Raw genomic sequence first — 12,650 nt, 5'->3', positions numbered from 1 at the left:
AGGTTACATAAATTCAAAGTTGGGGAAAATACCTTTTGCATTAATTGCGTTAAAATCTTAAGCGTCAACACACCTTTCCCTAAGACTTCACATGAGAGAATATCATTCGGTTGATGAATGGGATTAATTTTGTGCCACGCAGATCCGATTGAGATTAGAGTATTCCCCTCTTACACCTTGGAGGTTCTTGCAGCTGATTGTTTTGGAACAGCATGAGAGGTCCAAAATTTCAGTGTTGTAATCTAAACTTGTTCCTGTGCAAACAGTGAACTTTATGGTATCTTTTTAATACAGGAGAGAAGAATATCTGACCTTTCTGTAGTGAGTGGCATTGTTGATAGACATGAGAATAGGTGCGCTGCAACTGAACATTACATGTAGGTTGATTCTGGAGGGAAAGTACAGCAAACAATGACCCAGTAGATTAAGGTGATATGTACATTGTCAGGAAGATCATTGGTTGAACTAAATTAGCTGAACTCAGCTGAGACAACAGTTGGTGAATCATAATAGGTGTCAATGCTCCTGTGCAAGTGATGGGGAAATTAAGAGGCTGCGGTCTTCATGTGCGTGTTACGAGGTGCATGTGTGGACGTTGATTATGGACAGGATTGAGCTCTTCTGTGATGCCCACTGAGTGGAATAGTTTGCCAACATTCATTGTGCAGACTTGCATGTGAAGAATGGCCATTTGGTCAATGATATGAGAGGACAGACCTATCAAGATCCATAACTGGACACAAACTTCACCTCTCAGGTTCACCGCGCTTAGGGCTGATTCGTTCACACTGCCACGTGATACTACACAGTACAATAAGTCTTTATTGTATATTCGCTACATTCCTTAAAGCTACAGTTATTACATTCCTCCCCTTTTTTTTTGCAATTTGTATTTACAAGAATAGCTACATTCACGACATTACAAATATATACACGGGTTATGAAATTATAAGTTCAGTCTCTCGGGTGGTTTCCTGATCTTGTTTGTACTGCGCTTTCGGTCAGCCCGTTAGACGACAGATGATGCAAAGATGAGTCTTTGTATGTTTGATACCACTTAGGCTCACGAATCTTCAAAATTCAGCACAAGTAAATGCAGTACCGCTGTCTGAGACAATGACTTCTGACAATCCATGTATAGAAGAGCTTTGGCGCATCCTTTCTATAGTCACACCTGACGTCAGTGATCTAACTTCGTATGCGTCTAACCATTTGGAATGTTAAGTTTTGAAAATGTGAAGTTGTTCACTTTGGCAGGAAGAACATAAAAGCGGAGTATTACATAAATGGAGAACGGCTGCATAATTCTGAGGTGCAGAGGGACCTAGGTGTTCTAGTACATGAGTCACAAAATGTTAGTATGCAGATACAGCAAGTAATTAAGAAGGCTATCCTTTATTATGAGAGGAATTGAAAATAAAAGTAAGGATGTTATGCTTCAGTTATACAGGGCATTGATGAGACCCCATCTCGAATACTGTGTGCAGTTTTGGTCTCCTTATTTAAGGAAGGGTGTAAATGTGTCGGAGGCGGTTCAGCGGAGGTTTACTAGATTGATACCTGGAATGAGTGGGTTGTCTTATGAGGAAAGGTTGGGCAGACTGGGTTTGTTTCCACTGGAGTTTAAAAGAGTGAGGGGTGATTTGATTGAAATATACAAAATCCTGAACGGCCTTGACAAGGTGGACATCAAAAGGATGTTTCCTCTTATGGGTGAGGCCAGAACTAGGGGGGCACTGTTTTACAATTAGGGGTCATTCTTTTAGGACAGAGATGAGGAAAAATGTTTTCTCTAAGGGTTATGCGACATTGGAACTCTCTGCCAATGGAGGTGGGGGTCATTGAATATTTTTAAGTCAGAGGTAGATAGATTCTTGTTAGGCAAGGGAATCAAAGATTATCGGGAATAGGATGGGAATGTGGAAATCAAAACACAAGAGGCCATGATCTTATCGATTGGTGGAGCAAGCTTGAGAGGCCAAATGGTCTCCTTTCTTATGTTCGTATGTTCTTATGATCCAGGTGGGACATCATAGCTCCACGACTTTAGAATCTCTTATTGAATCTTCATTTTCTGGAACTGCAGCAACATCAGGTACCTCCTTAGGCCCAGGCAGTTCAGTGTTATCCACTCCAACAGAGACTTCTGGTATGTCTACCCTTGGTTGATCAATCACAACAGAGATCATAGGTTCTACAATGGTTTACAGGCGAAGCATTGGTTTGTTAGGGTATCTCCTGTCTTCTCACGTGTTTTCGGGTGATCCACTTCTACGCAGTATGACAACGGTCTGGTCACAGAAACTATTACAACCAGCTTAATCCACCACCGACATTTCGTACAAATACTGTTTCACCAACAGTAAATTCTCGCTCTTGACAATGCAAATCATGAGTCACTTTTTGATTCCCTTGGCTGTTCTCTACCTTCCCCTCCAAGTTGGGAAGTACCAGGCTTAATCTCGTATGAAGGCGGCATTTCATAAGTAATTCTGAAGGTGTTGAACCTGTAGCAGTGTGGAGTGGTCGTTCTATAGTGAAACAGGAAATGTGAAATTTAGTCTCCAATGATCCTCCCAATAATTTTTCATCCCAACTTTAAAAGTTTGGACTGTGCTTCCGCCCAATCCATTAGATGACAATTGATCAGGTGCTGTCTTTAAGTGTTTGATACCATTTAGGCTCATGAATCTTTGAAATTCAGCATTAGTAAATGCAGTACCGTTGTCTGAGACAATGACCTCTCGCAATCCATGTATAGAAAAACTTTGGTGTAACCTTTCTATAGTTGCCCCGATGTTGGAAATCTAACTTCGTACGTGTCTAATCATTTGGAGTGTGCATCAATTATTAGTAGAAACATGGTCCCTAGAAATGGACCTACATAATCTATATGCAGTCTCACCCAGGGTTGACCAGGCCATTCCCATAGGTGCAGTAGGGCTGCAATACCCAACTCCTGCAGTTGCTGGCACCGGAGACAGTGTCTAACCATTTTTTCTACATCGCTGTCAGTATCTGGCCACCAGATACAGCTCCTTGCAAGCATTTTCATTTTGAAAATTCCAGGATGCGCAGTATGCAACTGAGTTAAGAGTGGTTCCCTTCCTTGTGAAGGAACAACGACTCGTGCACCACATAATAGGATACCATCAGGCTACTCAATTCATTCTTTTGAGTGACGAATGGCTTCAATTCATCGGGGACTGGCTCCTGGGAGACATCGCAAGTTAGCACCAATTCTTTTGTCAGGCTGTAGCGTACTAATAAGTTTGAAGAGTGCAATCCCCATAAATACAGATGGTCTGATCCAGTTTCAAGACAGGGACTATGGATGCTGCTGTTCTGAAAGCAGCTGAATAATACCCAGCTTCTCTAAGCAGTTCAATTCAGTGTCAACCTTCTCTCTCGGCATTAGGGACAGGCCTGGCTTTAAAAAAATGAGGAGTTGCTTCAGAGTCAACATAGATCTTAGCCTGCAGGCCCTTGATTTTCACCAGTTCCTCTCAGAAAACATTGTCATATTTCTTTAACAGCTCTGGCAGTTCTCCACCTCTCAGCTGGAAAATTTCAAACCAATTTAGTTTAATTTCTTTTAATCAACCATGACCTAGAAGGCTTGGTCCTTCATCTTCCAGTACAATCACAGGGAGCTGTGCTTTGTCTGGTGCTTGTAATAAACAGTTAGAGTGGTAATACCTTTCGCTCGCATGGCTTCACCAGTATACGTTTTCAATTTGGCTGAAGTCTGCTCCATATTCAATTGTTGTGTGCCCTTGTTTAGATATTTGAATGTGTGCTCCCCCACTATAGTGGTTGATGCACTGGTATCCACTTCCATAATCAAAAGTTTTCCATTATAACAGTGATTGGCTCTGCTTTCCCTACTTTCACATTTAAATAGAGAATAAACATCGGAATTAGTGGTTTCTGGTTCTTCCACATTATGTACTTCGATCAGTTTAGTTTGCTGCCTGGCAGCCTATCTTAATCTTGCTTTACATTGCTTTAGTATGTTCCCTCTTTTATGGCACTCCACCTCTTTAAAACAGCAAATTTCAGGGATATGGTTACTTCCACATCGGTAACGATTCATTTTCAGATTTGCTGCTGAGCTGTCTCCCTGCATATTTTTAAAATTTTCGGGTAGCAGAGGCTGTCTCCTGCTTTGTGACTGACTCCCTGCTGTTCGCACCACGCCTGACAGTCTGTTCCTACCCCGACTGGGAAACAAGGCCAGTTTGTACACCCTGTAAGACCTGAGAATGCCGCCCAGTGCTATTTGCAATGCTCTTTTAGAATCAATATTTACTTCAGCTAATCACCTTTGTTGAATGGCATCATTGTGCACACTGCAGACCAAACAATTCCTTAACATATTGTTTAGGGTCTCCCCAAAGTCACAATGTTCAGTTAGCTGTTTCAACTTCACTACGTATGTTGCTAAGGTCTCCCCCGGGGCCCTCACTCGCGAATTAAATTTGAACCTCTGCATGAGGTATGGAGGGTTTGGGTTGATAATGACTCTTTATGAGGCATACCAAATCGCCGAAGGCCTTCAAATCAGGAGCGTTCAGGGCCACCAAACTACGGATGAAATTATAAGTTTTACTCCCTTAGATGCTTAGACACTTTCCTTTTTTCCTCCACTGTTATTTTGTTTACTCGGAGAAAGTATATTGACTCCCATCCTCTGTGGATGAGTCAAAGGGGTTGATCCTGCCAAAAACTGGCATACTTGATGAGTATGTTTTCCCTTTCTTCTGTTTAAAACAAAATACTCGCTTTCACTGGGCGAGGGACAGCTCCAGAACTAATTTATCTTCGTCGCCTGTTTTTATGGACTTGATTTTCCAAACTGCTTTCATTACAGGGCTTCAACAGCAGTTACATGCTTCCCTCAAGATCCACGACCAGACACAAACTCCACCCCTAAGGCCCCCGGTGCTTAGGGCTGGTTTGCCCATGCTGTCATGTGACACTACACAGTATAATAAGTCTTCAAGCTACAGTCGCTACACATACTCTGAGTTAGGGACCAGAAAATCAATCATTAATGAGACAAGGGAATGTCAAATTAAGTCAAGGGGGTAACTTAGTGGACTTAATACAAGAAGAAAAGCAATGGAGAAAATATTGGGACTGATTATAGACAAAGCTACAATGAACTGATGGTTTCCACTGGGGGAGTATTAAAAGAAATAGGTGAGTAGTTTGCAGCTATAAGTAATTTTTCAAAGCTGTTCCAATAGGGTAATATGCATTTTGTTAGGAACTAGAGATAGTTTTAAGTAAGTTATATTTGTATTTGTGGGTGTTAGGAACAAGATATAAAAAAAAATGATAAATTAAGGTTAAAGCTATGTGTGTTAAGAAAGGTGAAACCTGGGTCTGGTTTCAATTTAGAGTTTTGTGAGATGGAGTCAGCAAGTCTTGGGGCCTGTTTGTATACATGCATTTATAATGAGGTTTTACCACCCTTAAAGTGAAGAGATGGGTTACCAAAGGGTTAGTAGTTTAGGGAAGTTAAAACAAAAAAACGGCACTCAAGAACCTTGACACCCTCCAGGACAAAGTAGCCCGCTTGATTGGCACACCATCCATAGACATTCACTCCCTCCACCATCGACGCACAATCCATCTATCATCGACGCACAGTAGCAGCAGCATGCATCATCTACAAGATGCACTGCAGGTATTCACCAATCTTCCTGAAACAGCACCTTCCAAACCCATGACCACTTCTATCTAGAAGGACAAGGGCAGCAGGCACAAGGAAACACCACCACCTGGAAGTTCCCCTCCAAGCCACTCAGCATCCTGACTTGGAAATATATCACCATTCCTTCACTGTCACTGGGTCAATATCCTGGAACTCCCTCCCTAACAGCTCTGTGGGTGGACCTACACCACATGGACTACAATGTTTCAAGAAGGCAGCTCACCACCACCTTCTTACGGGCAATTAGGGATGGGTAATAGTTGCTGGTCCAGCCAGCGATGCCCATATCCCATGAATGAATAAAATAAAACTACTTCCTCTGATGGTCATTCAGGAGTGAAATCAGAATGCAAAGGATAATGGAAATCTGGAATCCTTCCCTCAAAAGATTCTTTGCAAATTTCATTATGGAGGTCAGTAGGACTTTATAATGTCAAGAGATTTGAGGCAAGTTGGGTAAATAGTGTTGATTTAAATAAATGGCAGAACAAATGTGAGGGCTGAATGGCCTACTTCTGCTCCTCTATTTCTATCTTTCTGCTTGGCGTAACCACCTTCCTGAATGTGTTTGTGTGAGCAATGGAATTGAGAAGCTTCTGCGTGGAGACTTGCAGAGTGAATAAATTGCCACAGGCTAAAACACAGAATGATGGCTGATGCTTCAGAATCATGTTCCAGTTTAAAGAAAACAATGCTTTCAGGGTGGGAGAAGGGGATGAATTGGCAAAAAAAAAAAGCACTCTGTATTGAATGGGGTTTTTTTTGTGATGCCTAAGGATTCAAACAATTTCAATCTGCAAATGTACAACCCACATCCACAGTCAATCGTGGTAAACTCAATTGTATTTAGCTTTTGCTTTTTGTTATTTCTTCCTCATTTTCCTCTCGCTTTCGCTGTCCATATCCCTCGTGTGCCTGCTTAGCCCTGGTTTGTTTAGTTTGTGTAATGGAGAGAAAGAGTTCAGTTATTTCACACGGACTGCTGGTAGGATCTAAACACAAGATAGGGTCTTTGGTCTGACGAGGGGTATGGGAAAACTGGGCTACAGTTCAGATCTAACCTGAGGGATATTTTCAATCAGATAGGGAACATTTGAGTTGTTGCAGGGTACAGTTTTGTGTTTGTGTTACATACTAAATTATTTGTACAATGTATTCAGGCAGTCCAGGCTTTTGAGAAGGTGGTGCCACACTGTTACTTTGTGAATCCTTACTGGTAGGTGTCCTGTAGTATTGTTCACAACAAGTAGGATGATATACGATTTTATAAGAATAGCACAATGCTGGATTTGGTTAACATGGGGAAGTTGTGTCCTTTAGTCACAGAACGTGATTGTAATGTTAAGTAAACGTGGGTTCAGGTCAACCACAGGTTTTTGCTGAGCAGGATTGTGGGTGCTTTTTGGGTATTGCCTCTCTGGTATAGCTGTGGTGCTGTGACCAAGCAGACTATCATCTCACTGCTTGCTAACCTTGTCAATGAACCCTACCTTCTGTAATGCTTTTATTGTGCTGTACAAACACAATAACTTAGCATACTAAAGGTTACTATTGTGTTCAGCTAAATTTCTCTCATTTTGCTCAACTAATTAGATGTTTTGTAAAAATAATCTGGTTCAAAATATACTTAATGATTTCAGAGTTGTTACAGTTTGTTGCATTTTTATAACCATTTTAAGGTTTAGAATTTTAGCAGAAAAGCATGTTTTTTTTTGTGCAGGCATTAGTATATTTGACTTTATGAAGTTAAAGTTCTAGACTTCCTCTTACCAGGGAAACATAATTTAAGCTTTTCTTCCTCCAGGGAGATTGATAGATATCTACTGGTATAGGCAACATTAAACTGAGCTGTCTCTTACTCCATATTACATTGTACTGCTGCGCTGTCCACTTCATTTGCCCAAGAGGGACACTGCCAAGAGTCAACAAAATCCTTATCACATACCTGCAGCATTTAGCAGTATTGACAGTCTAGTTTAGCCAGTATGTGAGAGTTGTTAGATGACTCTAGGTGATGGTGATAAGGAAAAGTTTGTTTGAAATTGCAGTATCCCTTTCCTAGTGATTTTACCTGTGAATTCAGTGTACTTAAAAAAAAAGCCACCTAAACTGTCATAAATTTAAGCACATTTAGAAATGGGACAGTCAGTAAATAGGCCATTGCAGTATGACATAAACTTTATGGGGACAGCTTGGTTTTGTTTGTTAACATCCACTAGTAAAATGGTATGATGTGGATTTTTAGGGAACTGGATAAGCCGTAGGAGAGGGGGGAAGGAAGTGAACAACAGCTTCAACCGATCAGCCAGGGAGGAAGGGGCAAGTGGGTTGGTAGCATTCTGAGTCACAGCTGACCACGATAGTTTTGATGTGTCATTGGGTTGCCAGCTCATCTTTTCAATAATGAGAACAAAGGGCCACTTACAGAAAAACAACTATTAAAATCCTTACAGGAAATTCAGGAGGAATCATTGTCCGCAAATATCTACAGCATAATCGGACTAAAATAGGTCACAGACATTAGCCTGACCTGTCGTTTCTCTTTGAATGTGCTTAGAATTAATGGCCCTTTCTGAATGATCCGAATTTTTATTGACATTGGAGGCAGCAACCTATTCGAAGTGTGTGACAATAAAGAGGTTCTCTTTTGGGCAAATTACATGGAACGTGCCAACCTAAAAGGGGATACCAGCAGAACTTATAAAACAAATTACAGAATCAAATACAGTGGGGGGAAAAAAACAAGTGGGGAATGAGAACTGGAGTACAATTCTGTTTAAAATCATGTGAATTTGCCACTAACACAATGCAGAGAATAATAAGCAGAATACCAGTGGTGCAGGTTGCCTTTGTTCCTTGATACTGTAAACCATGAAATAAAAACAAAATGTTGGAAATACTCTGTACAGCTTTCAGTATCTGAAAAAGACAGGATAATATTTCAGATGTAGACCTTTTTTCCTCAGAACTAATAAATGATGCATATTAACATGGCCCAGAACATCCTGCAGAGTTGTACTGATCTAATTTGTTATTCTTGGTTTTGGTCTGGTAAGTGGTAGTTGTGGTCCTCGATTCACTGATAAGGCTGAAGGTGATACACTGTTAGCAAACTCTAGATTTTATTTCACATTATGCTAACTATTTACAAGGTAGTCTCTACACTAAGATCTACATAGAACTATCTTTTGCTGTGCTCTGTTCTCATGTGATCTGACATCACTGATGATATAGACTATATGCTTACATGTTCAACATTAACCCTTTTATACTACATCTCCCCATAAGTCTCTGCTTTCATCTCTGGTTCATGGAGATAAGCTTTGTGGTTTCATTAATCTCCCTGACCTTGCTTGGACCTCTCTCTGAGGTTGCACAGGGTTTGGGTTCTCCCTGCTCTCCCTTGAACTCCGTTGAATAGCTTGTGAAACTTCGGAGACTATTGGTTCTATGTTCAGGTTGTCTTTCTGATCATATGGATAGTTAGTCCATTGATGGTGGTGGTCTTGTTGATATGAGTATGTTTTTATTTCTCCTCACTATCCGTTCTCTGTCTCAACAAGATAAGATCTTGGACCTCTTGTCTTTTCCAGTACTTGGCCAATTCTATTTTGGCCTCTAATCCAGACTGGTTCACCTGGTTGGAGTTCTGGCAATTTCTGCACTCTATGGTGGTGGTTGTAATTCTTTGCCTGATTCGCACGATATCATCTCCCTCCTCCCTTACTCTCTTTATGTCAGAGATTTTCAGACATGCGTTAACAAGAGGTTGTGTGTGTAATCTTCTTCACATCAGTAGTTCTGAGAGCTGATCCATTCTGTGATGGCATGGAATAGTAGCTCAACAGTGCTAAGTTAAGGTCACCATGCTTTTTCAACAAAGCTTTAACCATTCTTCCTCCTTGCTCGACCGCTCCCCCATTTGCTTGTGGGTACCTGGGCGAATTAGTTGTGTGGACAAGTCCCATAGCCTTCTGTAAATTTCTTGAATCCTTCATTCACAAACTGTGGACCATTGTCTGAAACGGCAAGATTTAGAATGCAATGTGTGGCAAAAATTTCTTTCAGTGAATTGATGCCTCCTTCTGAGGTTGTTCCATGAAAATTTTTAATCTCAATCCACCTGATGTAACAGTCAACATATATGAGGAATGTCTTCCCCTCGAGCTTGAATAGGTCTATTCCAAGATGTTCCCAGGGTCTGGATGGAAATGATGACACCATCAAAGGTTCCCTGTGCTCCTATTGATGGATTGCACAGGTGATGCAGCTCGAAATCATATCCTCTAGTCATTTTGAGATTCCTGGCCACCAAACTGAATTTCATGGCATAGTACAGCACTTTGTACTGCCCATGTCCCTGGTATATTTTTTGAAAGATTTCGAGGCTGAGGACTCTTGGTATGACCAACCTCTCATCGTAGATTAATAAATCATCCACATTACTGAGATGTCTGTGTTGCTTGAAGTACTTTGAAGGAGTAATTTGACAAGGAAGTATTCAATGAACAGCATGGCACAAGGAAGTTCTGAGGAACAAAGGGACCATGTGTGCCCATAGATCTCTGAAGGCAGAGGGGCATGTTAGTGGGGTGGTGAAAAAGGCATATGGGACACTTGCCTTTGTGAATCAAGACATAGATTACATAAGTAGGGAGGTCATGTTGGAGTTGTATAGAACCTTGGTGAGGCCACAGCTGGAGTACTGTGTGCAGTTCTGGTCGCCACATTATAGGAAGGATGTGATTGCACTGGAGAAGGTGCAGAGGAGAATCACCAGGATGTTGCCTGGGATAAAACATTTAAGTTATGAAGAGAGGCTGGATAGACTTGGGATGTTTTCATTGGAGCAGAGAAGACTGAGGGGCGACCTGATCGAGGTGTACAAGATTATGAGGGGCATGGACAGGGTGGGTAGGGAGCAGCTGTCCCCCTTAGTTGAAGGGTCAGTCACAAGGGGGCATAAGTTCAAGGTGAGGGGCAGGAGGTTTAGGGGGGATGTGAGGAAAAACCTTTTTACCCAGAAGGTGGTGATGGTCTGGAATGCGCTGCCTGGGAGGGTGGTGGAGGCGGGTTGCCTCACATCCTTTAAAAAGTACCTGGATGAGCACTTGGCACGTCACAACATTCAAGGCTATGGGCCGAGTGCTGGTAAGTGGGATTAGGTAGGTAGGTCAGTTGTTTCTCATGTGTCGATGCAGACTCGATGGGCCGAAGGGCCTCTTCTGCACTGTGTGATTCTGTGATACTGTTTTAGGATGATATTGTTAGGAACATATTGTGGCCATCCATTTTTGCAGTATTTTCTGTGCTTGCTGTATTTTGTGCAGCTTCCATGTCTAGCTGGTAAGAATTTTCCTCTGAGTGAGCTGTATGACAAGACCTCCTCAGCAAGATTTATGCCCTTTTGTTCAGGTTTCCCAACAGGAAGGTGTGACAATACATCTGCTGTCATTTGCTGTTTGCCTTGTATATAGTCACCTGGTCCCTCTAGATTTTTCAATTAACCTCCTTTAAAGAGCAGTTGTAAATCTGTGCAAGCCTTCCTGTTTAATAGTGAGCATTCTTGATTGTGAATCACATACAAGGTTTCTGTGATTTATTTTCCTTTATACTGAAGTCGAGCAGCCAACTATCCCTTGACTTTCAGCTGAATCCACCCTGGACCATGGAGTCTCACGGTTAACGGCTGGAGTATTTCTGGTCTTGACCACTTCTCTCTGTCTGAAAGAATTGAAATTCCTGTTTCGGTGCTCATGTCCATTGACCATACTATCTGCGCTCCTATAGTTTCCATTTGATCCGGTGACCTCCCAAAATGGTAATTCTGGTTCTTTTTCTTCAATTTCTCGAATGTTTTCAATTTCCTGAATGGTGCATGATCTTGTCTATTTTTCCTTTTAATTGCTTGGTTAAAAGCTGTTTGCTGAGGCAAACTGATTAAAGTGGCCTCTCTCCTTGCATAAATGGCACTCCGTATTTTTGGCACAGCAATCTTCACGTTGATGCAGCCCCTTCCTCTCACAATAACAACGCTGAATGATGGTGGCTACCAATCTCTCCTCTTTCTGTTTGGGGTTAGGTACGCTGCAATTTCTTAATGCTATAAACTGAACTGTATCAGCTTGTATTCTCCACGCGATTTCTTTTTCACCACGAATAAAAGTTTTATTTTGCTTTCTGTCTTCTGCCTGTCTCACTATCTGTACTGCTTTCGATAGGGTCAAGTCTGCCCACGACTGCAAAAAATTGGAAAGTGTCTCTTCTGAGACTCTCACAACAATGCAACCTGTAATCAATTCGTCTTTCAAGGCTCCACTTTCACAATTTTCTGCTAATCCATGTAGCTCATTAATAAAGGAATCTATGCTCTCCCTCAGTCTTTGAGTGCACCTTGTTCTCTGGTAGAGGCAGTGCAATTGAGGCATTCAAGAGGGAATTGGATTATTATCTGAAAAGAATGAATGTGCAGGGCTGCGGGGAGTGGCACCAGGTGGATTGTTCCTTCAGGGAGCCAGCATAGACATGATTGGCCTGCTCCTGTGCTCTAACCCATTCCTCTGATTCTATTCTATTATTCTATGATGGTGGTTTTCCTGAAGATTAAGGTAAGGATTGAAGGCTTTAGTAACTGCTTCATATGATGCTGTGCCTCTGTTTACGCCCTGTCCGACAATTACAGCGTCTGCACGACTTTGGCATATAGTAAAGTACTGACCTGTTCCTTGCTAGTCTTTTCTGCTTGTCCCAATGCTGGCCTGTACCTGGTGAACCTGCAGCACCAGTTCTGCCACTTCTCAGCCTGATCTGAGCCTCCCACATGGTTGATGCACTCTGGTAAAGGTAGGACTTTTCCCCCCTTCCTTTTTACTGTTGCTTGTTCTGGAGTACATTTGAAGATTTTTCTCGTGATGTCCTTGTCCTCCAA

General features: G+C 41.8%; 1 protein-coding gene across 1 annotated transcript in view; it reads left to right on the top strand.

Annotated features, from left to right (window-relative positions):
- The window catches only part of LOC121283481 (coronin-6-like), a 304,125-nt gene that overhangs the window by 13,260 nt on the left and 278,215 nt on the right, over window positions 1–12,650 (top strand). The gene's annotated exons all lie outside the window — the stretch shown is intronic.

This window comes from Carcharodon carcharias, chromosome 10 (assembly GCF_017639515.1).
Source record: "Carcharodon carcharias isolate sCarCar2 chromosome 10, sCarCar2.pri, whole genome shotgun sequence".
Classification (NCBI taxonomy): Eukaryota; Metazoa; Chordata; class Chondrichthyes; order Lamniformes; family Lamnidae; genus Carcharodon; species Carcharodon carcharias.
The sequence above is the reverse complement of the archived record's forward strand: the minus strand, read 5'-3'. Positions and strand labels throughout refer to the sequence as shown.